This window comes from Loxodonta africana, chromosome 1 (assembly GCF_030014295.1).
Source record: "Loxodonta africana isolate mLoxAfr1 chromosome 1, mLoxAfr1.hap2, whole genome shotgun sequence".
In the NCBI taxonomy this organism is placed as follows: domain Eukaryota; kingdom Metazoa; phylum Chordata; class Mammalia; order Proboscidea; family Elephantidae; genus Loxodonta; species Loxodonta africana.
In genome coordinates this window covers 110,081,595-110,108,372 of record NC_087342.1, presented here as the reverse complement: position 1 = coordinate 110,108,372, position 26,778 = coordinate 110,081,595, and the positions used below count along the sequence as shown (strand labels likewise).

Sequence of the window (26,778 nt, the reverse complement as noted above, 5' to 3'; positions counted from 1 at the left end):
TCAACAGTGTTGTATTTGAATATTTTCACATTTTCTCCTTGAAAGCTTGGAGAAGAATTTCTCTGGAATAAATACAGTGACCAGAAATGGAAAATTTAACTCTCCTGGACACTGTAAAATTGCTCTCCAAAGTGGCTTTTAAAATGCTCCAGGCTCCAAGCAAAACATTGGGGTTAGTTTCTGTGTTGTAACAGCAGCACTGTGCTGTTGCTCCTACACTCGCTTCTGCTTTTAGACTTGTAGAAAACACAGGATCAGTCATCGGTAAGCATAAGAAAAGTGCTGGAAGTCAGGTAGAAACACAGAGCCTGTCTTTGGAGTGCCGCTTCCAAATGAAACGCTGATTGCAAATAGTGGCTGTCATGGATAGAATTGTGTCCCCTCAAAATATCTATCAACTTGGCTCGGTCATGACTCCCAGTATTGTGTGATTGTCTACCATTTTGTCATCCGATGTGATTTCCCTGTGTGTTGTAAATCCTATCACTATGATGTAATGAAATGGATTAGTGGCAGTTACATCGAAGAGGTCTACAATATTTGATAGTGTCTTAAGCCAATCTCTTTTGAGATATAAAAGAGATAAGCAAGCAGAGAGACATGGGGACCTCATACCACCAAGAAAGTAGTGCCAGGAGCAGAGCACGTCCTTTGGACCTGAGGTTCCTGCACTGAGATGCTCTCAGAGCAATAGAAGACTGATGACGAGGACCTTCCTCCAGAGCTGACAGAGAGAGAAAGCCTTCCCCTGGAGCCAGCACCTGAATTCGGACTTCTAGCCTACTGGGCTCTGAGAAAATAAACTTCTCTTTGTTAAAGCCATCTGCTTGTGATATTTGTTATAGCGGCACTAGATGACCAGGATGGTGGCTTTCCTTTCTCTGCCCCCAGCCCACCGTTTTCTAATCTTTGCTCTAACTTTGTACTTCTTCCCATCTCTCCCTTCTAAGACTCTTCTCTTTTTCTTCCTCCCACGTTCCTCCTTTCCTCCCTACGCTCTAATTTAGCATCCTTTTCTCTTTCTCTCTCTCTCTGTCTCTCGTTCTCATTCTCTCTCCTCACCTATAACCACTTTCCATTTTTCTTCATCCTTTCTAACTTTAGTCCTCATTCTTGTAACGTACTTAAGACTTCATTTGCTGAACAGAGTTTATTGCCTACTCATAATACAGTCTCTGTTGGAATGGAGGGGAACAGCACATGACGAACCATGGCATCTTAATCATGAACAACAACACTACAATATTGCCTGTGAAATTGCTTTACATTGTTTGCCAGAGTTTAAACTGTAAAACATAACAACCATCATATGTTTTCCTCTGAGCCATATATTTTCCCTTTCCCAAAAGGTGATAACTGTAATTAATAAATACTGGGTGGGGTTTTACTCCTACTATATGAGTTGGGATTGACTTGACGGCAACGGGTTTTGACTCCTACTAACACTAAACTTACACAAGTCATGCCCTGCCAGGTCCTAGGTCTGAGGGATATAATACTGAAACAGATACTGTCCATGACCTTACTGTCTGTCCCTCTGTCTTCTGCTGGGTATTAGCTAATCTTTCCTCCAGTTTCTGTTGAGTCGATTCCAATTCATGGTGACCCCATGTGTGTCAGAGTAGAACTGTGCTGCAAAGGGTTCCAATAGCTGTGATCTTTTAGAAGTAGATCACCAGGTCTTGCCTTCAAAGCACCAGCTGGGTAGACTGGAAACTCTGACCTTTCTTTTAGTAGCCAAGAGCTTAACCATTTGCACTACCCAGTGACTCATGTTATTGTTATTGTGTGCTGTCAAGTTGATTCTGACTTACAGCGACCCTATAGGACAGAGTAGAACTGCCCTACAGGGTTTCCTAGGCTGTAATCTTCGTGAGGGCAGGTCTCCAGGTCTTTTCTCTTGCCGAGCCACTGGTGGGTTCCAACCTCAGATCCTTCAGTTGGTAGCTGCACACTTAACCATTGTACCACGAGGGTTCCTGCCAAGGACTCCTAGCCTTCAGATAATTCTTAAATTTAGGGTGAAATAACCTGAGGACTTCAGGAGCTGTTGCAAGATTAGAAACAGAAAAAGCTGAAGAGCTTATCCAAAGATAAAGCAGAGAGGGTCTTCCCCTAGGCTAGAGCACAGACACCTGTGGGGCCTGTTCTGAGCTGCCTCTCACTGGCTACTCTGGAACATGACACCTGGACTGCAGCCAGAATATGCTTCAGTTCAGTGGAAGTGGGTGAGGACATTCTTGACTTTTGCAGAGTCAAACACTTGGAGAAACTTCAGGAAGAAAGTACTTGGTAGAAGATAAAGCAAGCTGGTCCATCAGCTCTCTGCCTATTGCCCTGCTTGTTCTGGTTTTCATGGTTCTTAGCATGTTTATTCTTTTCTTTCTAGTGACCAAAGGACAAGTGCAGATTTCTTATTTCCTCTAGGGAGTTGGAGAGAGGCATCAGGCACAAAATACAGGAAATCATGTGGAGAGGATCTCGTATTTATGGTGGTTCCCACATCACTTCACTTCCCTCTGCCTCCGCCCCCACCTCCAGCCACACATAATCTCCCAGCCTTTTCCTGTAGCACAGAACAGAAGGCAGGTCTCCTCTGCTCCCTGAGATCTGGAGGCCTGTGTTAGCCCCGAGGATCTGAAGTCAGGTCTGGTGAAACCCTCCGCCCTCAGCTGTGTGATTGAATGGGATTCACGTCACATAAGATTCGCCTTACCTAAGACGTTTTTGGGGAAGATCTTCATAAAGGATTGAATTTCAGGAGCCTGCCAACTACAGAAGAGAAAGGTGGGTGCCTGCATTCTTTTTGCTTTGCTTGTCGAATGTGAATCAAGGTGCTTTGAAGTAGATGTGTGTGTCTATATGGATTCTACTTGGCTGCAGGTTTTCAACCTGTGTCTTGTTGAGATTTACTGACTTACAAGACTGTGAGGAAAATTAGTGAGACGGGAGATGGGATTTGAGTTTTTTGAGCCTTGTACATCTTTGGATAAAGAAGACCAACTGACGTAATACATAGAACATGAAGTCAATTCTTGCTTCTGTAGGAGGGCAAATTTTATTAGAAGTAGTATTTTTTCGGCTTCTATATTAAGGAAAAAAGTTTACCGGCTGCCTTTTCCTTCAGCAACACAGACCCCTCCCATGAGATTTGTTGTTGTGGTGGTTTATTTTTAGTTTTCTTCCAGCTAAAGATTCCTAGGGTTGATGGAATTGTCTAACAGAAATAGCAACAGGGCTTTCTAGTTTAGGGGACTTGTGAGTTGTAAGAGAACAAGCACTTTGTTCAGGGATCTGGGTGGCTTCCATGTTATTTTCAAGACTTTGCTATGAAACAGTTACTGTTCATGAGGTTCCCTGAAATTAAATGCAAGTAGTGACAATGTGTGCCAAGTGACAGCTGAGCGGCTGACCTGATTTACTCTTGTCTGGCAGTCGTCTAAGGGGAGATGCCCATCCCTTACCTGGCTGCTTTTGTCAGTCACTGCTGGGTTTCAGGATAATGTACTGTGGTGTCAACTGAGACCAGGAGAGGGACCAAGGCTTAATCAAATACCCGCCCCCCCCAACAAAAAAAATACCAAATCGGTTGCTGTCGAGTCGATTCCAACTCATAGCAACCCTGTAGGACAAAGTAGAACTGCCCCATAGAGTTTCCAGGGAGCGCCTGGTGGATTTGAACTGCTGACCTTTTGGTTAGCAGCCATAGCTCTTAACCACTACGCCACCAGGGTTTCCCTTAATCAAATAACACCACGTATTTCTCTGTTTTTTTTTTTTTTGCCTCTTATGTTCCTATTATTTCATTTTGTCTTCAGCCAGTCTTTTTTTTTTTTTTATGTTCCTATTATTTCATTTTGTCTTCAGCCAGTCTTTGCTCCAGGAGAAATATTTTATATTGACTTCGTGGAATCTCAGCTAATTTATACCTATTTACCGAGCATTTGGAAACCCTGGTGGCATAGTGGTTAAGAGCTATGGCTGCTAACCAAAAGGTCAGCAGTTCGAATCCACCAGATGCTCCTTGGAAACTCTATGGGGCAGTTCTACTCTGTCCTATAGGGTCTCTGTGAGTTGGAATCGACTCGATGGCAATGGTTTTTTTTTTTTTTTTTTTTTTTTGGTTATTGAGGATTTACTGTTCTTTCCTGGCTTATTTCTTTCTGATGCTCATAATTTTTGCCCCTTACATATTTTACCTCGGCAAAGTTTCTCTCCATTCTACCCTCCATTTCCTGCCACAGGGTGCTTGGGAAAATGTAATTCTGGTAACGTAACTCTCCACAATGACTATTTCAGTGGCACCCCATTGCTTCAGCCTTGCTGTTTAAAGTCCCTGGCAGCTTGTTACCAAGAAACCAAACCAAACCCATTGCCGCCGAGCAGAATCCTACTCATAGCAACCCTAAAGGACAGAGTAGAACTGCCCTATAGGGTTTCCAAGGAGCAGCTGGTGGAGTCATACTGCCGACCTTTTGGCTAGCAGCCTGAGCTCTTAACCACTGCACCACCAGGGCCACTGGGAGCTTGTTAGAGATGCAAATTCTCGATCCGCTCCCCAGACTTACTGAATCTGCATTTTAACCAGGTCCCTGGATGATTCACTTGCACATTAAAGTTTGAGAAGCACTGGCTTAAGGAAAGTAGAGAAGACCTTCAAGGTTTGGTCCTTATCTTTCCATTCAGCTCTAAAGCCCACCTATGTCTATGTGTGCTGTTCTCGCTCCCTGGGATACTTTCACTCATCTTCTCTACCCAGTTACCCATTTCACTCTGACTTGTTGCCCTTCCTTCCCCCTCGTCCAGCCCACCTCCTACTAAGTGCCCCTCAAGCCTGTGATTTTTATGCTGCTCCGTGAAATGCTTCTCTCATAGCACTTGGCACATCGAATGATGACTGCTATGTTACTTCCATCCTTGAGAAGTTATTTGTCTTTTTTTCTGAATCCATAGTACTTGGAACAATGGCACATAGCTTGTGCTCAAACGATATTTGTTGAATTGATGAATGAAATGTATACATTGTTTGAAGAACCCAAGATAGCTACCAAGTCGAGCCCTTTAGTTAAATTTAAGGTTTTCCTGGTAGATACCAAGGAGATTGCCAACCTGTATAACATTTTCCCACACCCTTCTTTCTGAGGCCTTGCTGGACTCATTTATTCGCTACATATTTTGAGTGCCTACTACAAGCAACTGTTAAGTGCTCTGCTGGTAACCAAAAGGTCAGTGGTTCCAACTCACCAGCCACCCTGCAGGAGAAAGACCTGGTGATCTGCTTCCATAAAGATTACAGCCTAGAAAACCCTATGAGACAGTCCTGCTGTGTCACATGGGGTCCCTATGAGTCGGAACCGATTTGACAGCACCCAACAACAACAGCAACAACAACTATGTGCCAAGTCTTTTAGCATCTATTTTTGTATGCCTTTGTGGAAGCCTCTTCCATTAGGTGTTTCCCTATGAGTGCCCCTCATTCTCCACCACTCCAATTCAGAGACTTACTCATTTTTCAGCAAATATGTACTGAACACCTCTCACATTCCAGGCACTGTGCTCCATACTAAGTATACATCAGTAAAGGACAAAGACGTTAGTCCTGTCTCCATGCATGTCCCCATCTTGAGGACTTACTTTTTACCATCCTCTACCCTGCCGCTGCCTACAAAACCATTAAGGGAAACTGAGAGAAGCCTGACCCCTAGTAAATGTTGGCACATCTGAATAAAGGCATTGGGAGTTTGAAGGCACTGTGATTTAGTAGAAAGAAGCCGGACTATAATTTGGGACCCTAAGTTTAGACCTGAACCTGCAACTCATTTGCAACGTGACCTTGGGGAGGATCACATCTTCTCTGAACCTTGATTTTCTCAAGTGGTGAACAAGACAGAAACCTGCAGGGATGACATGCCCCTGCCTTCGTAGAGTATACAGAGAAGACAGTATCTGGGGCCTCTGACACTCACATTCTCTCCTGCTACATGATTATTTGAAGGGCAGTGGTCTGTAGTTCTCTGTATCCAGCTGGAAAAGAGACCTTAAAGGAGTGCTTTCATGACTATGTCCATATTCTCAGCCATAGACTTCAGCGTTGTTCTTTGGCACCTTCCGTAAAACACGGTGTGGCAATGCCCCTAGGGAGCAGTGATCTGCAGCTTAGAGGAATCCATTCGGCCCTGGTTGTTGGTGTAGAGCTCGTGTGAAGTAGGGCAGTTGGGAGGGAGGCAGCAGCATCCTCACACACACATCTGTGCTTTGGGAAAGCAGCCAGTAGGAGAGAAGAAAATAGCTCCACCAAGAAGTGCAGGAAAAAACTAGAAGCCTATAAACATACAGCCAGCCCCTTATACGGACCTTCACTGTTTCCTTTTCCACCTAAAGATTTGTGTCTTCACCAGGTATCACCTAGAAACAGGGGCAGGTAACCCAGTAAACCAGGTAAGCATGGCTTCACTTGTGCTTACTTACTGATTCTTGCAGTGAACAATTCCACACTTGCCTCTGTCAAGGACTGTAAATTTGGAAAGGGCTTTGATTCTGTAGGAAGGTGCCGTGGGGTTGGGGGAGAGACAGATGCTAGTCACATCTTGAAGCAGAATATTTGATGTGGTGAAAAAATGTGAAATCTTTCACTACGGATAATCTGGTAAGCAAGGCAAGCACGTGCTTACCTTGCCTATTGGATAGTCTGCCCCTGCCTAGAAACAAATGCTGGGGCAGGCGCAGTACCATTTGCCCCAAGCTTTGCACTCCTGAGGTATGCATGGACAACTGGGAGAAAAATGCAAAAGCAAAAAAGCTTTCTATTTGTTCTCCAGGGAGAGCGGTGGTTCAGTAATAGAATTCTCTCCTTCTATGCAGGAGACCTGGGTTTGATTCCTGACCAGCTTACCTCATGCACACCCACCAACCGTCTGTCAGTGTAGGCTTGCATGCGGCTATGCTGCTGAACAGCTTTCAGCAGAGCTTCCAGACTAAGACAGACCAGGAAAAAAGACTTGGTGATCTATGTCTGAAAAATCAGCCAGTGAAAGTCCTGTGGGTCACAATGGCCCAATCCTACTGCACATGGGCCACCATAAGTTGAGGGTCTACTTAATAGCAGCTGACAACATTTGTTTTCCAGACACAACCACCAGACTTAGGCTGAAGCAAACCACGTAGGCATGGTCAAGGACCCACTCTTTCTCTCTTGAGCCTACTTGTCTTCCTCTCCATTGTTCACAGCTTCTAAATGAAATCACTCCCGCGCGTTCTGGATTCCTTCTTGCTTCCGGCTGCTCCCGTGTCTATTTGCCTCTGTACTTCCTGCACGCCCACCTTGTCTACAGCTGCCTTTCAGCAGCTGAGGTGTTTTCTACTGGTCATTTCCTAGCTCCTCAAACTAACATTAATCTTCATTAATAAGCACAAGTTGTAACACAAAAGGGATCTTAAACGGGAGGAGAGGTCTCTAGTGGCCTGCCACAGATCCCTGCTGCATCTGAAATTAACATTGGCTAAATCTGGATCAACAGTTCTTTTTTAATCAATTACTCAGAGGCTAAAAAGAGGCAAACCTGGTTTTGAAGCCCCTATCTGTCACTTCCTTGAACAAGTAATTGTATCTTGCTGAGTCTTAGTTTTATATCTGAAAATGTGGATAATACCTAGCACACAAAGTTGTAGAGAAGATTACTTAGCTAAAGTGCCTATATATTGTCTCAAAAATATGCTCGATTTTGAAAGAGGAGGTTGGTCAAGATGGTGAAAATGAGAAAATTATTATTTATAGGATAGTTGATGGAGCCAGGGGGCCTTTTTTTTTATATGAATAAATAAATGAATAATTTTTTTTATTGTGCATTAAGTGAAAGTTTACACATCAAGTCAGTCTCTCATACAAAAATTTATATACACCTTGCTATGTACTCCTAGCTACTCTCCCCCTAATGAGAAAAAACACTCCTCCTCCCCACCCTGTATTCTCCATGTCCATTCAGCCAGCTCCTGTCCCCCTCTGCCGTCTCATCTCCTCTCCAGACAGGAGATGTCCACATAGGCTCCTGTGTCTACTTGAGCCAAGAAACTCACTCCTCACCAGTATCATTTTCTATCCTATAAAAAAAATAGTCCAGTCCAATCCCTGTCTGAAGAATTGGCTTTGGGAATGGCTCCAGTCTTGGGCTAACAGAAGGTCCAGGGACCATGACTTCCGGGGTCCTTCTAGTTTCAGTCAGACCATTAAGTCTGGTCTTTTTACAAGAATTTGAGGTCTGCATCCCACTGTTCTCCTGTTCTTGGGGATTCTCTGTTGCATTCCCCCAGGGGGCCTTTTGAAGTAAGCAGGATGTCTTCAAATATTTAAAGATTGCTCTACGTGAGAAGTAGGTCCCTGAGTGGCACAAACAGTTTGCACTTGATCACTAATCTAAAGGTTGGCAGTTCAAACCCAACCAGAGGTGCCGTGGAAGGAAGATCCAGTGATCTGCTTCCATAAAGATTACACCCAAGAAAACCCTAGAGGAGCTCTACTTTATAAGGTATACACACACACACACAATAATAATAAAAAGTGCAAAAAAACGTGGGGATGCCATAAGTCAAAATTGACTTGATGCTAATGGGGTTTGGTGGGTTTTGTTTTTTTTTTTTTTTTTTCTGTGTGGGAAAAGAGAAGGCCAATTGAGGATTAGTGAGTGGAAATTATAGGGTAACAGGTTTCAGCTCAATGTGCAGAAGGATTTACCCACCATAAGAATTGTGTAGCAGTGGGTGAGCAGCCTGTGGCATGGGGAACACCCTGTTCTGGGCAGCATTCCAGCACTCTGGAAGATCAGTGGCCAGGGTGTTCCCAAAGGGATGCCTGTGTTGGGTAGAGCCCAGATGATAACCTCCCGGCTTCCTCTGCACTCACAGTTACCTTGGGCCTCATGATGTAAGTGTTCTAATCCAAGTCTCCAGAAAAAATTATCAGACTGGAGAGTGACCATAGCTGACATTTTGCTACAATAATTTTAAAATATTGTCTTTGCAATAACAGTAGCGTTAGGTTGGACTTCCGGGAAAAAGCAAAAAAAAAAAAAAAACAAGAACAATGAGGGGGGATAAGTTACTCCAAACCACTCTTCTTGGGTTCTTCTTTAACTAGATTGTGGGTCACTTCTAGTGCTGCAGACACATTCCTATTTGATGGGAAACTGCCACATTTTGGTACATTTTCAGACAAACGAGTCAGGCAAGTAGCAGCAACTCTCAGAGATCCATCCCAGATCTGTGCTGTTTCTGTAATATGAAACACCACAACATCGACATGTAGTCTTAGCCACTTCAGACATATAATAAAGAAAAGGTGCAAAATAAATGGTGCTCCCATGCCCTGCATCGCAGGGACTGTGAGTGTGATCTTGACTTCCGGCGGAAGGAGAGCTGGCTGGAGCTTTCTGCCTGCTCTGAGTGAAGTTCACCAGCCATTGCCTTCCACATATCTTTCTTTTTCTGTAAAGTGATCAGAAACCAGAAACCAAACCCATTGCGGTTGAGTTGATTCTGACTCACAGCGACACTATAGGCCAGAGTGGAACTGCCCCATGGGATTCCCAAGGCTGTATATCTTTAGGGAAGCAGACTACCATATCTGTCTTCTGCGGAGCGGCTGGTGGATTCAAACTACCAACCTTTTGGTTAGCAGCCGAATGCTTAACCACTGCACAACCAAGGCTCCTAAATAATGACCTCTCGGCCAGCTGACCTGGAGACTTACAGAAGGAAAGGGGACTGTAGCTTAGGTGGGCCCTACAGATACCATCCACTACTCCAGGCTGCCCCAGGGTTCTCTGCTAATACTTTTCTCTCGCAGGGGCTCTGGAGAACTGACTGATGTTTGAAAAACTAGTTGGCCTGGTGGTTTGGGGCCCTCACATTTTCTTTGCAGATGTATGTGCAACATCGAAGCATGCTTTAGCTTTCTTTGATCTTGCTTCAAAATCCTTATGTACAAAGAAGCAATCCTTTCCACAGAAATGGATGTTGGCAAATGCTACTTTTTGTCAAATCAAAACCAAGCCCTGATATATTTTTTTATCTGAATTTACATAGGCTTCTTTTTAAAAAAAAAATTTTTTTTAATTCCTTTGAAATATAATCAACTGTGCAGGGCAAAATTACAGAAACCTGTGCAAACCAGTAGGTTTATTTTTAGGTACACATAGACCTCCCAACATAGCAAAGCAACTATCTAATGTCCAAACTCTGGCCCTGGGAATTTCCGCCAACAAGGCCGAGTTTCCGCACATTGTTACAGTACAAAGGGAAGAGGGAGGCAGAGCTGAGGGCTCATGGTAACCCTGACTAGACTGACACCTGGGACCTGTCATCACCTCTGTCTCCGTGGTCCAGGGTGTGGAGGTCAAGATGGAGGTTGCCCTCCAGCTCTGGGCAGATGCAAATGAGTTAACATGTATGATGATTTCATCTAAAAATATCCCAGAAACCAGTACTGGCATTTCAAAAATAAAGGCTCATCTTTCTATTTGTAGTCCAGGATCCAAACTTTGAAGTGGATTCTGGCTTAGTCCTGAAAGAGGGTAGCATGTAAGCATCCTGGCTTGGTTTGCAATCAATAAACCAGTAAAAACCAGTTACCATCCAGTTGCTTTTAACTCATGGCGACCCTCTGTGTGTCAGAGCAGAACTGTGCTGCATGGGGTTTTCAGTGACTGATTTTTGGGAAGTACATTGCCAGGCCTTTCTTTTGAGGTATCTCTGGGTGCTCTCAAAATGCCAACCTTTTGGTTAGCAGCTGAGCGTGTTAACTGCACCACTCAGGGATTGCAATTAATAAAGGGCTTGTTAAGAATATCACTGTAAGGAAAAGTAAAAATGCCAAGTACATGCAGTTCAGAACACACACCCGCATACACGCATGAGAGCAGGTATCACCTGGACCATCCAGAACTTCGCTATTATCCTAGTCCGGTTTCTGATCCCGGATTTATTTATCTACCAAAAGGATCGAACAGAGCCCACCTCCTATCAGCCAGATATTTTTGGGATAAATAAGTTATAATATTACAAACATACTGACCCAGACTAGACTTTTACTTAAGATTTTGCATTTTGGTCCTAATATGCTTCGAGCTCCTTGCAATAAATTCCTATTAAAAAAAAAAAGAAAACTACCGTCAAGCCCCCAGTTTTGTTGTTCTTGTTGCAGAAACAAAAACAAACAAACCCAGTTTGTGATTTAATTTTTACACAGTATAGTTGAGTTTTTCATGCCTTTGTCAAGCTCTCATCATCCCTAGGGGAGAAAACTGCATTATTACTCAGGCTGTAATGCTCAGGGGGAATGGTCGGTGACGAAATGAACAAATGAACATTCACAGTTCTTTCAAGAAGGTTGGCCAGGAGGGGAAAAGAAAGACGGAAGAATAGCTGGAAGGAAATGTGGGGTCCAGAGAAGAACTGGTGTTCCTGTTATTTTAAGATGAGAAGAACCGGGGACCATAATTAAATGATAGTGGGAAATACTTCATAGGAGGGGAGTACAGTGAGGTCATTGGGAGGGTAGGGTGGGATGAGAGCAGAACGTCAGGTCGGAACCGGTGAGTATCAGGTCTCCAGACATCAGCCTGCACACACCCTGTGCTGGGTCTGTGATCTGCAATCCAGTTGTCCCCTGACCCCCGCCCCCCATTCCCTGCACAATCAAAGACCCAAGAGGCATGGGGGACCTGCACGTACAAACTCTAGCCCCTAGCAGGGACAGGATTGATGGGCTCTGCCAGCAGGTGAACGTCCAGGCCCCCTCCAGGTCCACAGATGCAGGAAAAGGCGTTCTGGCCCTTTGGTGAAAATGCGAGAATGTTAGTAAAAATGCCTTTATGGATTGTTTTGTTTGCACGTGTTTATTATCAGACACCCCTCAGGGGTTCACAGGGCAGGTTGTGAATGTCCGAAGTAGGGCATGGGAATTTCCTTCCACAAAGGCTGTGCTTCCGCTCTTTGTTACTCCTCAAAGAACAAATGGAAGCATTACTAGAGAGCCTTACTTAACCCTTCCCCTATCTATGGCTCCCGCATCCCCACATCACAGAACAAGCAGGCTTCCAGCCATCTAGATGCCAAAAGAGTTTTGGGCTTGGATTATGTGTGTGCGCATGTGTGGGTGTGTGCATGTGTGTGTGTACGTGTGTGTGTGTCAGTGGAGAGGAGATAGGTAATAAAACGTAAAAATTTGTCATTTTAAAAGGTTTTCATTCAATGACATCACATTTAGCCAATCTCTGTTCAGACCAGGTATTATTCCTTCTTTATTATAATATGTGTTCCCACTAAAAGCACTGGCCTGATTTCAGCTCTCTCTGTCCAGGGCAGGGTTGTGCTAGAGTTATAGTTGCATTTCCCCTTTAGAGGGGGAATGATTAAAGCAGGGGCATGATGAGTTGAAAGATCTTTCTGTCAACCAAGAGTTACTTATTGAGCATGTTCTACATGACTGAACTCTGCTGGGGGCTGGAAGAAAGCAGAAGCCCGGCCTGCAGAACAACATACGTACACACACGCACACATACTCATGTCTTCTAAGTGAGGGTGTGAAGAAGTCAGATGACTCTGTGGTCTGGGACCAGGAAAGAGCAGAAGAGGGACATGAGCCCTCATCTAGCCTGGGAGTCTACAGATATCCCCAGACACATTTGCAAGATGTCTCTCTCCGTTCTCCTCAAATCTCCAACCACCAGCATAGACAAATGTGTGTACACACACATGCACATACACTTGTGCACACACACACACACACACGCACACCTCACACTCAGGAGACAACTTTGCCCTCACAGAAGAAATAACTCCCTTGCCTCTCACCACCAGCTCTGCACAAGTATCTGCTTCAACATCTACTTCTTTCTCCTCTTGTCCTGCCCTCCTGTCTCAGAAGAAGAGGTGGCCTGTCCCCTGCAGTCTGGGGCTCTGCTGTCATCCCGCCCTGCCCTCCCAATGACCTCACTACACTCCCCTCCTATGGAGTATTTCCCACTATCATTTAATTATGCCCCCGGGTTCTTCTCATCTTAAAATAATAGGAACACCAGTTCTCCTCTGGACCCCACATTTCCTTCCAGCTATTCTTCCATCTTTCTTTTCCCCTCCTGGCCAACCTTCTCGAAAGAACTGTGAATGTTCATTTGTTCATTTCATCACCGACCATTCCCCCTGCAAACCACTCTATTCTGTCTCCCTGTTATGCCCAGCGCCATAGTGAATGACCTTGGCCAAGATTCTCAATGATTTCTGTGGCCCAAATTCAGCTCATTTCATCTGTGATAGCATTTGACAGTGTTGACTATGACCTCTTCTAGTCTTGTCCTTGCCTCTGGGACACGTGGCTTCCCTCCTACTTCTCCTACTACACCTTCTCAATTTCCTGTGCAGGTTCCTTTCCCTCTGCTCTTTCCTTGGTTTCCCGATGGTGAGGACCTGGGCCACCTTCCCTTCTCCATCTCTGTAGTCTTCCTGCTGTAGCTCATCCCTCTGTCTAGAGTTGTCTTTCCTCTCTTCTCTGTCAAGTAAACTATTTATCCTCCGAAACCAAAAACCCATGGCCATTGAGTTGATTCTGACTCATAGCAACCCCATAGGATTTCCAAGGCTATAAATCGCCACGGAAGAAGACGGCCACATCTTTCTCCTGTGGAACCACTGCTGGTTTCGAACCACTGACCTTTCGGTTAGCAGTTGATCACTTCAACCACTTTTATCCTCCAAAACCCACTGTAAATGTCACCATGTTATGTTACTTTGAAGCCTTCTAGTTTTTGCATATCCCCCCCCACCCATCCCTATGCAAAACTTACCTCCTTTTTAGAGGCCCTCATAGTATTTTTTTCCCAAGCTTCCATTGTAGTGTTTTTTGAATTTCTGTTCTCAGTAATTGCTCACCTGTGTTCCTGTCTTAGGAGGTAGGGAGCACATCTTATTCATCTTTTTATTCCTAGCACCTAGCACAGTCCCTGGCACATTAGGTTTTCAATCAATGTTTGATTAAATAACTAGAAGTATAAAAATGTTATTTAACAAATGACAGACTTTTGGGGCAATCCTTTTTTTTTTTTATCCCTGAACTGAAATAACATTTTATATTCTATTTGGGTTGGAAGTGTTAGTAACTTTTTAAGTTTTTTTTTTTTTTCAACTACTCATGTTTAGATTACTCACAAATTTTGACCTTTTCTCAAAATTGAAATCATTGACACAATGCTTAACACTTCCTACTTGAGTTTTCAATCCTTGTATAAAAGCAGAAATGAATGACAACTTGGACTTCATGCTGTATTTCAATTTCCACCCAAGGAGATCTTCTGAATACATCATGAATATGTCACGAATGACAGTCTGTTTCCCTACACCTGAAGTGGGGTTGCCACGGCATGGCAAAATTAATATTTTGTCGAGGTCACCACTTCACCATGGATGATCGGGTTGCATAAATTTTCCACGGCAGCACCTGCAGACCTGGTCTGCTCTGACTTCTCTACAGGGATTGATTGGCCATCTTGTCCAAGGAACAATTGTGGTGACCATGGGAGAATGAGGCTGAGCACTGACTCAGTACAGAACCCACCCAACCTCCTGGATCTGGGGAGGTATGGGTGGAGGCGAGATGCAAGGAGGGGTAGAAGAAGCAATACAGCAGAATCCATATTTTTAACCATCATCTTAGATGATTATTCCAAAGTTTGATGCCAGTAACCAGTAACCAGTTGCCTTTGAGAAAATTCCAACTCATGGCATCCCCATGTGTGTCAGAGTAGAACTGTACTCCACAGGATTTTCAGTGGCTGATTTTTTGGAAGTATGTCACCAGGCCTTTCTTTTGAGGCATCTCTGGGTAGACTTGAACCACAAACCTTTCAGTTATCAGCTGAGCCCATTAACCATTTGCACCATTCAGGGGGTGGGTCTTTGAGGACAAGGCCAGAGCCTCACCAAATCCTGGTGCATCCTTTTTTGGACTATGAAGAGAAAATATGTAAGCTGCTGTTTTTTAACTCTCATGTCTTTAAATTTATATTTTTGGTTTTTGTAATGATGTTTTTTTATATATTAGTAGAATGAGATGTGAATGACATAAAAGCTGGAGACGCAAAGCAGGGTTTACCCAGGTGAGGTCCAGAGACTACCAGTAGACAAACTGGTTGGAGTGCTTGTTAAAATGCAGAGTCCCAGGCTATTGAATGGGAACCTGTATCTGGGGAGGTATGGGTGGAGGGGAGCTGCAGGGAGGGGTAGAAGAAGCAATACAGCAGAATCCATATTTTTAACCATCATCTTAGATGATTATTCCAAAATTTGATGCACATTACATCATGCAGAAGTAGCAATATTTAGCAGTTATCTACCAGCTTGGGTTTATACTTTTCTAAAAAGAAAGGTTTAAAGAGCCCCTCCCTACATTCCTCTGGGTAAATGAAAGCATTTGCAATCTGGGCCCATCTTCTCGAGGACATCCATCTTGCTGAATTTATAACCCTTGTCTGGTCCACACATTTGGGAGAGAATCTTATACTGACTGCTTTGTGCCACCTTTTGCACCATCATGCATTTAAGTTTTCATTCGTTTATGACTCAACAGCTTGTCTTGGAGCACAATATAGTATAATGGCAAGAGCTGGGTTTGGGGTTCAGATTCTGCCTCAATTTCTTGAATTTGTTTAACCTTTAACCTAGGCAGTTTTAAAACAAGGCTTAGCAAGCTACTTAACCTGGCTGAGCCTCCTTCCCTCAAATGGGAGTAGCCCACTAGTTCACAGATGGTTGTGAGAATTAAGTGACATTGTGCATAAAAAGTACTCAGCACAGACTCTGTGATGGAGCTGGCTCTCAATAAGAGACCGCAATAGGTAATAACCACGGTAGTGTCATCGGCATCAACAACAGTAACAAAATTCACGAATGATTTATTTCTTTATAGCACCTAAGACAGTGTCTGCACAAAATAGGTGTTCAGAAAAATTTGCCTAGTGAATATTTAGTGATTTATTTGTAGGAAGAAGAAGATTTTGTAAATATAAGTATGTAACCAAATTGCTAGCATAATTGGACACATGGCTAGAGTTTGAGCCTGAGTTGCTCTTGATAAAACTAGTAACTTTCTGCAAAATCATCTACTTTCCCACATGTCAGAAGTTCTGTTTACATTATCAGGCAATTCTTCCTTTTGCTTGTATGTTTACATTTCACATATGATGTTAATTACTAAATCCAGAAGGTTTTTTTTTTTTTTCTCTTTTGTCCTCGAGACCCACATTAAGTCAATAATTTCATAATGACAACTTTCAGGAACATACAGAACTTATTTACTGTAAATAATAATAAAATAAGACCCCAAACTAAGGAACTGGCTAGTATCTATTTCCTATGTTGTGTTTTAGCCCAGTTTTGTTTTTAACCGCAAGCACTAAACCACCAAATCACAACACTTTCTACACACACACACACACACACACATACACACACACACACACACTTCTAATGGTTACTAACTTGGCATCTTAGTTGTAGAGTTGTAGAGGAGTGGACCAAAGAAAGAGAAAGAGAAGGAGAAAAGAAAAAGCAATATTATCAGCCTAGAGAATAATAAGCAGATGTAGAGAGAGAAATAATATGAATAAAAGAAAACTGACATATGTGGATGCTTTCTACTGCAGAAGCATCATCATAGGGCCCCATGGTCCTTGTTTGTTGTTAGCACTGAGGCCTCAAAACTCACCAGGCTCTGCTCTAAGCATTTGATGTAGATTTCCTCACTTCATGCATGTAACAATTCTATGAGATAACCCCACCACCATCTGCATTTTACAGACAAGAAAAGTGAGACACAGAGAGGTTAAGTAACTTGCCCAAACTCACACAGCTAGGAAGTGTTAGAACTAGGATTCAAACCCAGGCAGTCTGGTGTCATGTCCCACTCTCTTAACCTCTTATAACCTCTAACAACAGCTCTAACAATTTGCCACTGCAAGGATTCGTGCATCACAAACACTGAGCACCTGTGCCCACTCTGTGCCTGACACTGTGTTAGGTGTACAACAAACAAGCTCTAGTGCTCAGAGTGTGTGGTGGAGGCATCATAGGCAGTGGAAGGGACCGTAAATAGATAACTATAGTTCAGTGCAGTAAGTGCTTTGCCATACAGACGTGGTGGGCAGGGTGAGCGTGCACACATGGCCACCAGTTAACCAGTTGCTGTCGCGTCGTTTCTGATTCATGGTGATCCCATGTTTGTCTGAGTAGAACTGTGCTCTGTAGGGCTTTCCATTTGTGCTAGCCAGGGACTCCATACACACACAACTAGAGGGAGTCAAAGACGGTTTCTTGCTGAAATTGACCTTGAGCTAGGTTTTCAAGGATAGTGGGAGGTAGCCAAGTGAAAATGGAGGAAGTTCCAGGCAAAGGTCAGGAGAACACAGTGCTTTCAAGGCATGAAGGGGATTCAGGGAGGGGAGTGTAAGATGGGAGGGAAGGAGTGGGGAGAGGCGAAGCTGGGTGTGTAGCCCTAATGATGCAGGGCTTTAGCTGAAGATAATTGTATCTTTTCGGGAAAGAGAGACTCCCCATGGGCTAACCCAGCAGTTCATCTACTACCAGTGTTTCTCTAAAGGCATGCAGAGGTTCTGCTTAACTTCCCTAAGGCTGGGGACCAGGCACCAATATTTCGTAAAAGTGAGAACCATTGTGGTAAATAATGGAAAGCCTGGAGGCATAGTGGTTAAGTGCTACAGCTGCTAACCAAAAGGTCTGCAGTTAGAATCCACCAGGTGCTCCTTGAAAACCCTGTGGGGGCAGTTCTACTCTGTCCTATAGGGTCACTGTGAGTCGGGATCGACTTGACGGCAACAGGTTTGGTTTGGTTTTATATCTCGGTGGTGATTAAAATTTAGTACTGATCATAATCACCAGCAGAGCTTGTTAAAACCCTGATTGCTGGGCCCCACCCCCTGGAGTTTTGGATTCTGAAGACCTGGAATGGGCTCCAGAGTTTGCATTTCTAACAGGTCTCCAGGTGGTGCTGATGCTGCTGGTCTGGGGACCCCACTTTGAGAACCACTCCTGTGTCTACTGATCAGAATTTCTCAGTGAAAGCCAGAAACTTGGCCAAAATTCTTGGAGTGATTCTCATACCTTGCTAAGATTTGAATATTCCTGGGAGGAAGAATCACTAAATCCATATGTTCTTTATTATGCTGCTACTTAACTTTTAAGTATATGAGAAAGTTCAACACAAATATTCCCTAAATTCTGACTCTGAATGATCAAAAGAGTCCTTGACAAGTGCAAATCGTTAACTTGCTTAACTGCTAACAGAAAGTTTGGAGGTTTGAGTCTACCCAGAGGTGCCTCAGAAGAAAGGCCTGGCTATCTACTTCCCCCAAAACCAAGCCATTGAAAGCCCTACGGAGTGCAGTTTACTCTGACACACATAGGATCATTATGAGTTGGAGTTGACTCCATTGCAACTGGGTAAGTGGTCAAATGCAGTGATTTGTAGGGTCCTTTGGAATTTTAAAAATCAGTCTTTTGAAACTTTGTTTGCAAAGCAGGAAGTCATGTGTTGCCCAGAGCAAACACTTAAGTCAAGAGTTTGCCCCTTTGGAGGGCTTTAGAGGTATGGCTTTTGAGCAAGTTTCTCTATATTTTACAACAGTTTGAGCATGAGTCTTTATGGAAAGGGCTATGAATGTGGGAAGTGAGGTCTCTGTCTCTGAGTGTGGCCAACTCTGAGGCTAAAATCAACCCTGAAGTCCGTGGTTTCCTCCTTGGAAGGTACGAATGGATTCTTTGGATAAGAAAATTCAAAATTACCATGCACAAGTGGGAAAGGGAGGATTGAAAGGATGAACGGGGAAGAAAGGATTCTGTTTGCTTATTTTTTCCTTTGCTTAATGTATGTATGTGTATATGTGTGTGTGTGTGCGCGCTTGTGCGTGTATGTGTATATATGTACATACACATATATACATACATATATATTTATGTCATGGTCACAAACTAAATTCTCACAACAAAGATTTAGGATAAAAGGATGGATGTGAAGTGTAGCAAGTGGCCAAATTAACAATCTTAACACAAGTTACTGAAAAATCAAAGTACGGCCCCGAGGAGCTGAAATAATTACAATCCATAAGAAAACAAGTTTCTGTGAGGGTTTTAGAAAAAAGACCCAAAACCAAACCCACTGCTGTCAAGTGGATTCCGACTCATAGCGACCTTCTAGGACAGGGTAGAACTGCCCTATATGGTTTCCAAGGAGCGGCTGGTGGATTTGCACTGCTGACCTTTTGGTTAGCAGCCAGCTCTTAATCACTGCACCACAAGGGCTCCGTGAGGGTTTTATAGCATTATAAATTAAATTAAAATGCAAATGCAATTCAGAATGTCTAGAAACATCTAGAAATCCCCATTCAAAGAAATTCAATTCATTGTCTGTATTCTACAGAAGAAATAGCCTAAATATGTCTCAAGAGTTTTTAATACAACATCTGTGAAATAGATTTGTTGACGTTCTCCATTCCATATCCTCACAGCTGAAATTCAACCTTCGCTGAAAGTCACTTTTGAGTTTTAAAACAATGAGCTAGGTCAAAGAGAAGTTACTAAAAATAATTAGAATTAACAGTGATTGTATAAAAGAAGGAAACAAACAGAAAACTACTTTCATTCAGCCCAAGAAACAGTCAGCTTTTATTAACCCACTCTTTTCCCTTATTTGTTTAATTTTCACACAGGGATTTTAGTTAAAGTTCTCCAAATACACCGATTTGGTTGTCTGTTTACTATGCACCTCTACAAGCCTATTGCGTAGCCACTGCCCTCCCCTGGCCCGGTACCCCCTCCCCACCTTTGGGCCCATCTTGGTTCAAACCCCAGCTTCAACCGTGAGCACACCTCAGTCCAGAATCCCTAAGCCTGGCCACGCAACTGACAGTGTTTTTTTTTTTTTTTTTAAAAAAAGAGTCCCACCCCTGCAGGTAGAAGAGAATCACTCATTAAAGGGAAAGCAATGAGTTTCTATAGGGTCGCTATGAATTGGAATCGACCTGTCGGCAACGAGTTTGGTTTGGTTTTAATGAGTTTCTGAGACATTTGCTTTGAAAGGATGGGAAAGTAAGGTAAGTTTTGGGCAAAGGAGACGGTTGCCTGTGAAGCATTTTGTCATAGAACCTGCATGGTGGTTTCCAGGACAGTGTTTTTCAGAGTTTAGTTTGCACAGGAGTACTTGGGTAGCTTGGTAATAATGAAGATTCCAGAACTCCACCCCAAAACTCTGGACAGAAAGTCAAAGGCAAGACAAAGTCCCATTTAGTGGACACCTCATAGGCTTATAAGAACCCTACCCATGAAAATCATTACAACCTGGGGTCCAAGGCACTAACCCTCATCCACAAGACTCCCCCTCATATGACAAGAAAAGCCAGAGTGACAGGTGGTCTCCAAGGTTTCATCAATGGCTTTGTTGCTGTAGTTAGCTGCTGTTGAGTCAGCCCCCAACTCATGGCGACCCCATGCACCATGGGATCAGACCATTGTGATCCACAGGGTTTTCACTGGCTGATTTTTTTTTTTTTAAGTAGAGCACCAGGCCTTTCTTCCCAGTCTGTCTTAGTCTGGAAGCTCTGCTGAAACCTGTTCAGCATCATAGCAACACACAAGCCTCCTCCATTGACAAATGAGTGATAGCTGTGCTTGAGGTGCGTTGGCCGGGAATCAAACTCTCCCACATGGAAGGTGAGAACTCTACCACTGAACCACTACTGCCTTTCATCAGTGGTTTAGGGGACAACTAACTGCAGGTGGTTTCCTCTACCAGGTCCTCAGTTTCCTTTTTGACAGGAGCCCCAAAAGTTGCTTATTCACACTGGCTTCTTAAATGCTTGACAGGGCAAAAGGATACAGAAATCAACAAGTGCTGCTTGCATCAAGGATTAGGGAAATGTGGGAGGGAGGCTCTTATACTCAGCTCCGACTTTCTGCTTATGACATGGCAGGTGGTGGGGTCTAAGGCTAGGAGAAAGACAGGGGAAGAGAGAATGACTCTTTAAAAAACATCTAGAACATCGTTCTTCTTCTAGCAATGAATTTGCAGAGTAAATATTGGAATTTGTTCTGCAGGCTTCCCAAAGTTAAAGAGCATACATGCTTTCCAAACATACAAAATTTAACTGTAAATCATATTTATTCATAAGCTATATTTAATAGAAAACATTTCTGGCTATTGATACGTCTTCATATTGCCTAGGAACTAGGATGGTAACAGCTGGAGGGCACTTTGCTTGGAAGAGTTAAACATACCTTTGAAGGTAGTAGCTGTGATGGGCTTGAACTGCTCTGCTTAATACAGATAAGAAAAATGGGGCATGCAGAGGAAAACCCAAAAGCATGAGAGCTGAGCCAGTGAGGCTGGGTAGGTGTGTGGTGAGGATCAGAAAAAGGGTCTTCAATACCATGGAAGAAAGAGGGACTTGATGTTCCCCTCCACACACTCACTTTCTCTCTCACACATACACGCACACACATACACACACACAGAGGCTCCTTATTGTTCCTCCTCTGCTTTATTTTTCCTCATAACACTCTTGTTCATCTGATATATAGCTTATTTATTTGTGTGTTCATTGTCCATATCACTACATCAGTCAAGGTTCTGGCAGAAAAGAAATGACACACGCAAAGGAAAGGCTAACTGTGGGTTGGGCAAAGAGGGGACTGGCAGAATTAGGAAGCCATCATCTTCTCTTGGGCAAAATGGGGCAAGAAGAGAGGAGGGTGTCAGAGAAGCCTGGGAAGGTCTGTGGCTGTGGGAGGGGTGATCCCCAGGACCTGTGCCAGAGGCGGAAGGTACGGCAGGTAGAGCGTGTGCCCTGGGCGCCGCTTGAGGAGGGGCGCTAAAGAACTGTTTCTCTTGGCCATCGCCATAGGTGCTTTTTTCCACAGACAGGCTCCTGCCTGTGGCTGAGTGAAGGAACCCAGCCATGGCCAGAACTGTAGGCTGGGAAAAGAGGAAGGTAAAAATATCTGGATCTCTGGTTCCTCCCATCTTACAATCTCCCTCCAGGATGTCCCACTGTCCTGTCCTCCCCGTTGTCCTCACAGAGGACAAGGTTCTGCAGTGCCGGGGCTGGCCTCCCAGGCACAGAGCTGAACAGAGATGGACCTGGAGAGTAAACAGAAGCTAGCCGGCACCCTCTCCCAAATGGAATGGAAGCTCCTGGGAGGCAGTCCTTTCAGTCGCTCCTTATCCCCAGGACCTAGAACAGTGTCTAGCACATAGGCTTTGAATAAATATCTGCTGAAGAAATGAACACATGCAAACTCGTGTCTTAGTTTCTAAGTGCTGCTGTAACAGCGAAAGTGCTGCTGTAACCGTGAGTGGTTTCGAAGAACAGACATTTATTTTCTCACAGTTCAGGAGGCTAGAAGTCTCAATTCAGGGCACCAGCTCTAGAGGAAGGCTCTCTCACTCTGGGGGAAGATCTTAGTCTCATCCAGCCTCCTTTGCTTCCCTCGTGATCTTCACATGGCACCTATCTTTCCCCCATTTGTGCTTGCTTTTATCTGTCTATGGGGCTCCTTTTAATTTAGAAGTAAAATTAGGCCCCATACTGATATGGCCCCATTAACATGATAAAGAACGCCCTATTCCCAAACCGGATTACATCTACAGGTATAGGGGTTAGGTCTCCAAGACATATTTGGGGGGACACAATTCAACCCATAATCAGTTGGAAGAAGACACATGTTGAAAGAGGATATAAGCAGTCTCCTAGGGTGTGTGATGTACACTGGCCCTATTAGTGTATCTAACTAAATTCAAGGCTTTCCTGGGAAGGGATATTTATTTTGAGGGGCAGGTGCAGCAGGCAGGTCTAGAAGAAAAGAATGAGAAGATGCCTGGCATCTGAAACACACATATTATACTAATAAGTTAATCCAGAAGTTCGTTTTACGCATTTCTCAATCATGCTCTCTGAGCCCCTGGATTTAACAAACAATAGATGGATTCTGAGCAAGGACCCAGCTCTGCTGGCCAGCCAAAGCGCAATCTTGACAGCCCGAAGGTTAATGTTTTCGTGTCTACAGATGCTAGAGTCATTGAGAGGTCAGCCCCAGCGAACCCCCCCAGACATGGTAGCGTTGGCCAAGGAGGAAGCTCTTTGACGTGAAGTTTTTCTGGGTTCCTTCCTGACCATGTCAGGCTCTCTGAGACTGAGTTTCCTCATCTGTAAAACAGGGGCAATGAAAGTTCCTCCCTAACAGTTGTGAGGATCCACTGGTACCTGACACACTGTGCCATATGGTGGAAATACTTTGCGGCCATTAAGATTGCTTCTTGTACAAGGCTAGGCTTCTGATTTTGAGAGAAGTGTGGAAGCCACTGCAGAGGCTCTGCTTTCTGTGTCTGGAGTGATTCCTTCTGCATTCCTGATGGGGAAAGTTCAGGAGGTAATAGCACAACTGGTCCTCCAGGACCGCTTCCTCTGTGCCCCAAAGCAAGGCTTCCTGCTTCCTTCCTTCCTTCAGGGTTAAGTGGAATCAATGTTTGTTTCCCTTCTGACTCTGGGTTAGAGCCACATATCACTTTTTTTTTTTTTTCCAGGTGGCCCCAGGGGCTTGGAACTGTACTGAGAAAGAAAACCATGCAGCCCTTCCTTCCTCTGGGTCAGGGAGATGTTTCCAGATGGACCTGGAATAAGGAGCAAATGGGGGGTTCAGGGGAAGGGAGGGGGCAAGTTTAGCTTCCTTTGGAGAAGATGAGAAATGCCTTAGTGAGTTTTGGGGTTTACATAGCCTTCCTCTTTCAGGGGCTCTCCCCACTTATATTTGCTAGGGTCAAGTCCTTCCTCCCCCTCTTTGGGTCTGCATCCCTGAAAGGACTGCTTTGAGTTAAAATAGATGAGGATAATGGAGAAATAATAGGGGTACAAAGGTGTCTCTGTGCAAATGAAGAGCCTCTGAGAGTGATTTTGGAATCTGTGGCCTCTTGAGGGTGGGGTGGTGGAGGGGTCCACCTTGGGCACAGGCAGTTAATAATAAATTCTGTAAAGAATTTAACATCAGTAATAAAACCTACTAAAAGTGATTTAAAAAACATTATGTTTTCGGTAAAAGTTTAGAAGTCATTTTTTAACATTATAACCATGTGCCAGTAACTCCAAACAACATCAGCTATAAAATACTCTGAAAAAAAATCTTTTCTTGGTCTAAATTCTAAATAATTGTTGCCATTACTGGTGAGTTTTCATTATATAGCATAAACTCCAGATAAGGAACCCGGGTGGTGCAATGGTTAAGCGCTCGGCTGCTAACCAAAAGGTCAGCAGTTAAAACCCACCAGCTGCTCCGCAGAAGAAAAGACCTGAGGATGTGCTCCCGTAAAGACTACAGTCTAGGAAACCCTATGGGGCAGTTGTACTCTGTCATATAGGGTCACTATGAGTCGGAATAGACTCAATAGCACACAACAACAAGAAGCTCCAGATCAACATATTTTCATAAACATTATGTTCTACATAGAAGTGAATTTAGAAAACTCCCAGTTACATAGCCAGCTCCTGACGCAGAGGCACTTGGCTATACATGCTTGTTTTGGAAGTAAGTTCCTAAGAGTTTTGAACTGTTTGAGCTTGTTCAAAGTGTCCCTTGCCCCCATGGTTTGACATATCTCTGCATTTGAACAGTATATTAAAAATCAGGAATGTTAGCATGATGATCGTGAAGGCAAAGAAATAGGAGTTACTTCAATCCTGTCTTTCTATGTGACCTCCTGGAGTTCTTATTTGTATTTAAAACGTAAAACACTGAAGCAGAGTGCCACCTGCATAAGGTGTGATTTTTATTTGGCAAGTACAAATTTGAGTTCACACTTAAATATTTTACCTAATGTTAAAATATTTCAAAAGTGAAATGTTTTTGTTTTATAGTTAATTGTTTTAAAACCAAAGAATGGATGAAGAAAATAAAGTTTATTACTGAAAATCACGTTGTTCTGTAAAAGTGAGAGGAGTTAAAGATCTGGTCCAGGCGTCAAATTCCCTAGGTACCTCTGCGTACCTCCACTGCCCAGAATTATGTGTGCTTCTGAGGTCTTCTGCAACTCCAATTTTGCAATGAAGGGATGTGTGTGTGTGTGTGGTGCCTGAACGTGTGTGTGTATTTGTGGGTTCAGGGACTGAGTTTTCTCTCTTTAAATCCAAGATGATTCCGAGAAAAATTTTAAGATTTTACACATACAAATATATTTAAATGTTGCTTCTGTTAGTACACATGAATGGTACACATTGCTCGTTAATCTCCTGGCAGGCTCCTGATGTCTAAGGCACGCCTGGCAGTTATGAGAGAGCAGTATGGGAGAATTTCTAATTTGCAATAGTAAATGAGCGCCTGTGTGTAGTAGAGTCCAAAAAACGAACAAACAAATCCAAACCCACGGCCATTGAGTCAATTTCAACTCATAGTGTCCATATAAGACAAAGTAAAACTGCCCTATAGGGTTTCCAAGGCTGTAATCTCCATGGAGGCAGGCTGCCACACCTTTCTCCTATGGAGCGGCTGGTGGGTTTGAACTGCTGACTTTCTGGTTAGCAGCTGAGTACTTAACTACTATGCCACCAGGGCTCCCTCTAACAGAGCCCGGTAGGTTCAAATAAAGAGCCCCAGACAGAGGTACGTCCTAAGTGTGAACACATGCTGCTATGTAAAACACAAAAGCTAGATCCTCATCACTCTAAATCAAATGGAAAATGGAATAGCATTAGAGGAATTCAGGGAAAAGATTACAAACGTATGTTGTTTTCTCTCTCTTAAAGTTCCAGGTCACATAAGGCAAACTCAAGGGGTGTGGACCTGGACTAATCATGTAATTGTTGATACATAGCTGTGTTTTGTGTGCTATGTATCAGGTCTAAAAATAACTTAGTGGTCCTTAGAGACGGACTCTGGTGACTAGAAGGTAATGTCATTAGGAAAGGTCTTGAACTTTGAAACTGGGACCCTCATTGTGTTGAGACAGTCATAGGCACTGCGGAGGACTGAACGACTTCCATAAAGCAAGGTAACAGCTAGCACAGAGCCTGGCCATTCTGAGGAACAGTAGCAGCTCCTGTGAACACCTTTCCCCTTACTCTCTTATTCTGTTTATTACTGAGAAGCTCATAAAGTACAAGCTAGGACACAGGGCACCTCACCTTAGGGTTTACCAAGTGGATCATCAGACCAACTAGAAGGTCAACCAATCTCTCAGGTTTGGCATGACAATATGAGATAGGGCAGAACAACGAATAAAGAGAGTGTAAGTCAATAATTAAGGCTTTTCCCCAATATTAAAACAACTACGTCATTTTAAACAGGAGATATTTTACTGAGTAATATGTGTAGTATCTGGAAAGTATGTGACCTTGCATTTTCTTTTAAAATGTATCAAGTAGGTGAGGTGGAAAGTGATGTATTTTGTAACAAGATCTTCCTAATGATCCAGTAGTTTCCCTTAAGCTCAGTCATGAGCTCTGTTATTTTCTTCAGCATTTCTCACCTCTGTGCTTTTAAAAGGCACATGCTTCCTTTTCTCCACGGAGTTGAACTTTAAAGACTTTTTATTAATTTTCATTTGTGCTTCATTTTCCATTCTCACCACTGCTGCCTCCAACTTTGTGCTTCTCCTCAGCAAGCTTATTTTAGATATTACATTAACCAGGAAGCAGAATAGGTACCAGCTCACAGTGAGCAAAGTACGCACAAGCTTAA

At 43.6% G+C, this 26,778-nt stretch overlaps 1 protein-coding gene across 3 annotated transcripts in view; it reads left to right on the top strand.

Annotated features, from left to right (window-relative positions):
* The first annotated feature begins 2,236 nt into the window (after window positions 1-2,236).
* Window positions 2,237-26,778, top strand: part of ADGRF5 (adhesion G protein-coupled receptor F5) — a 129,482-nt gene continuing 104,940 nt past the window's right edge. For all 3 annotated transcript variants that reach the window (XM_023545169.2, XM_023545153.2, XM_023545162.2), the window contains exon 1: window positions 2,237-2,787. The gene's annotated coding sequence lies outside the window, so the exon portion shown is untranslated. The remainder of the gene's footprint in view (window positions 2,788-26,778) is intronic.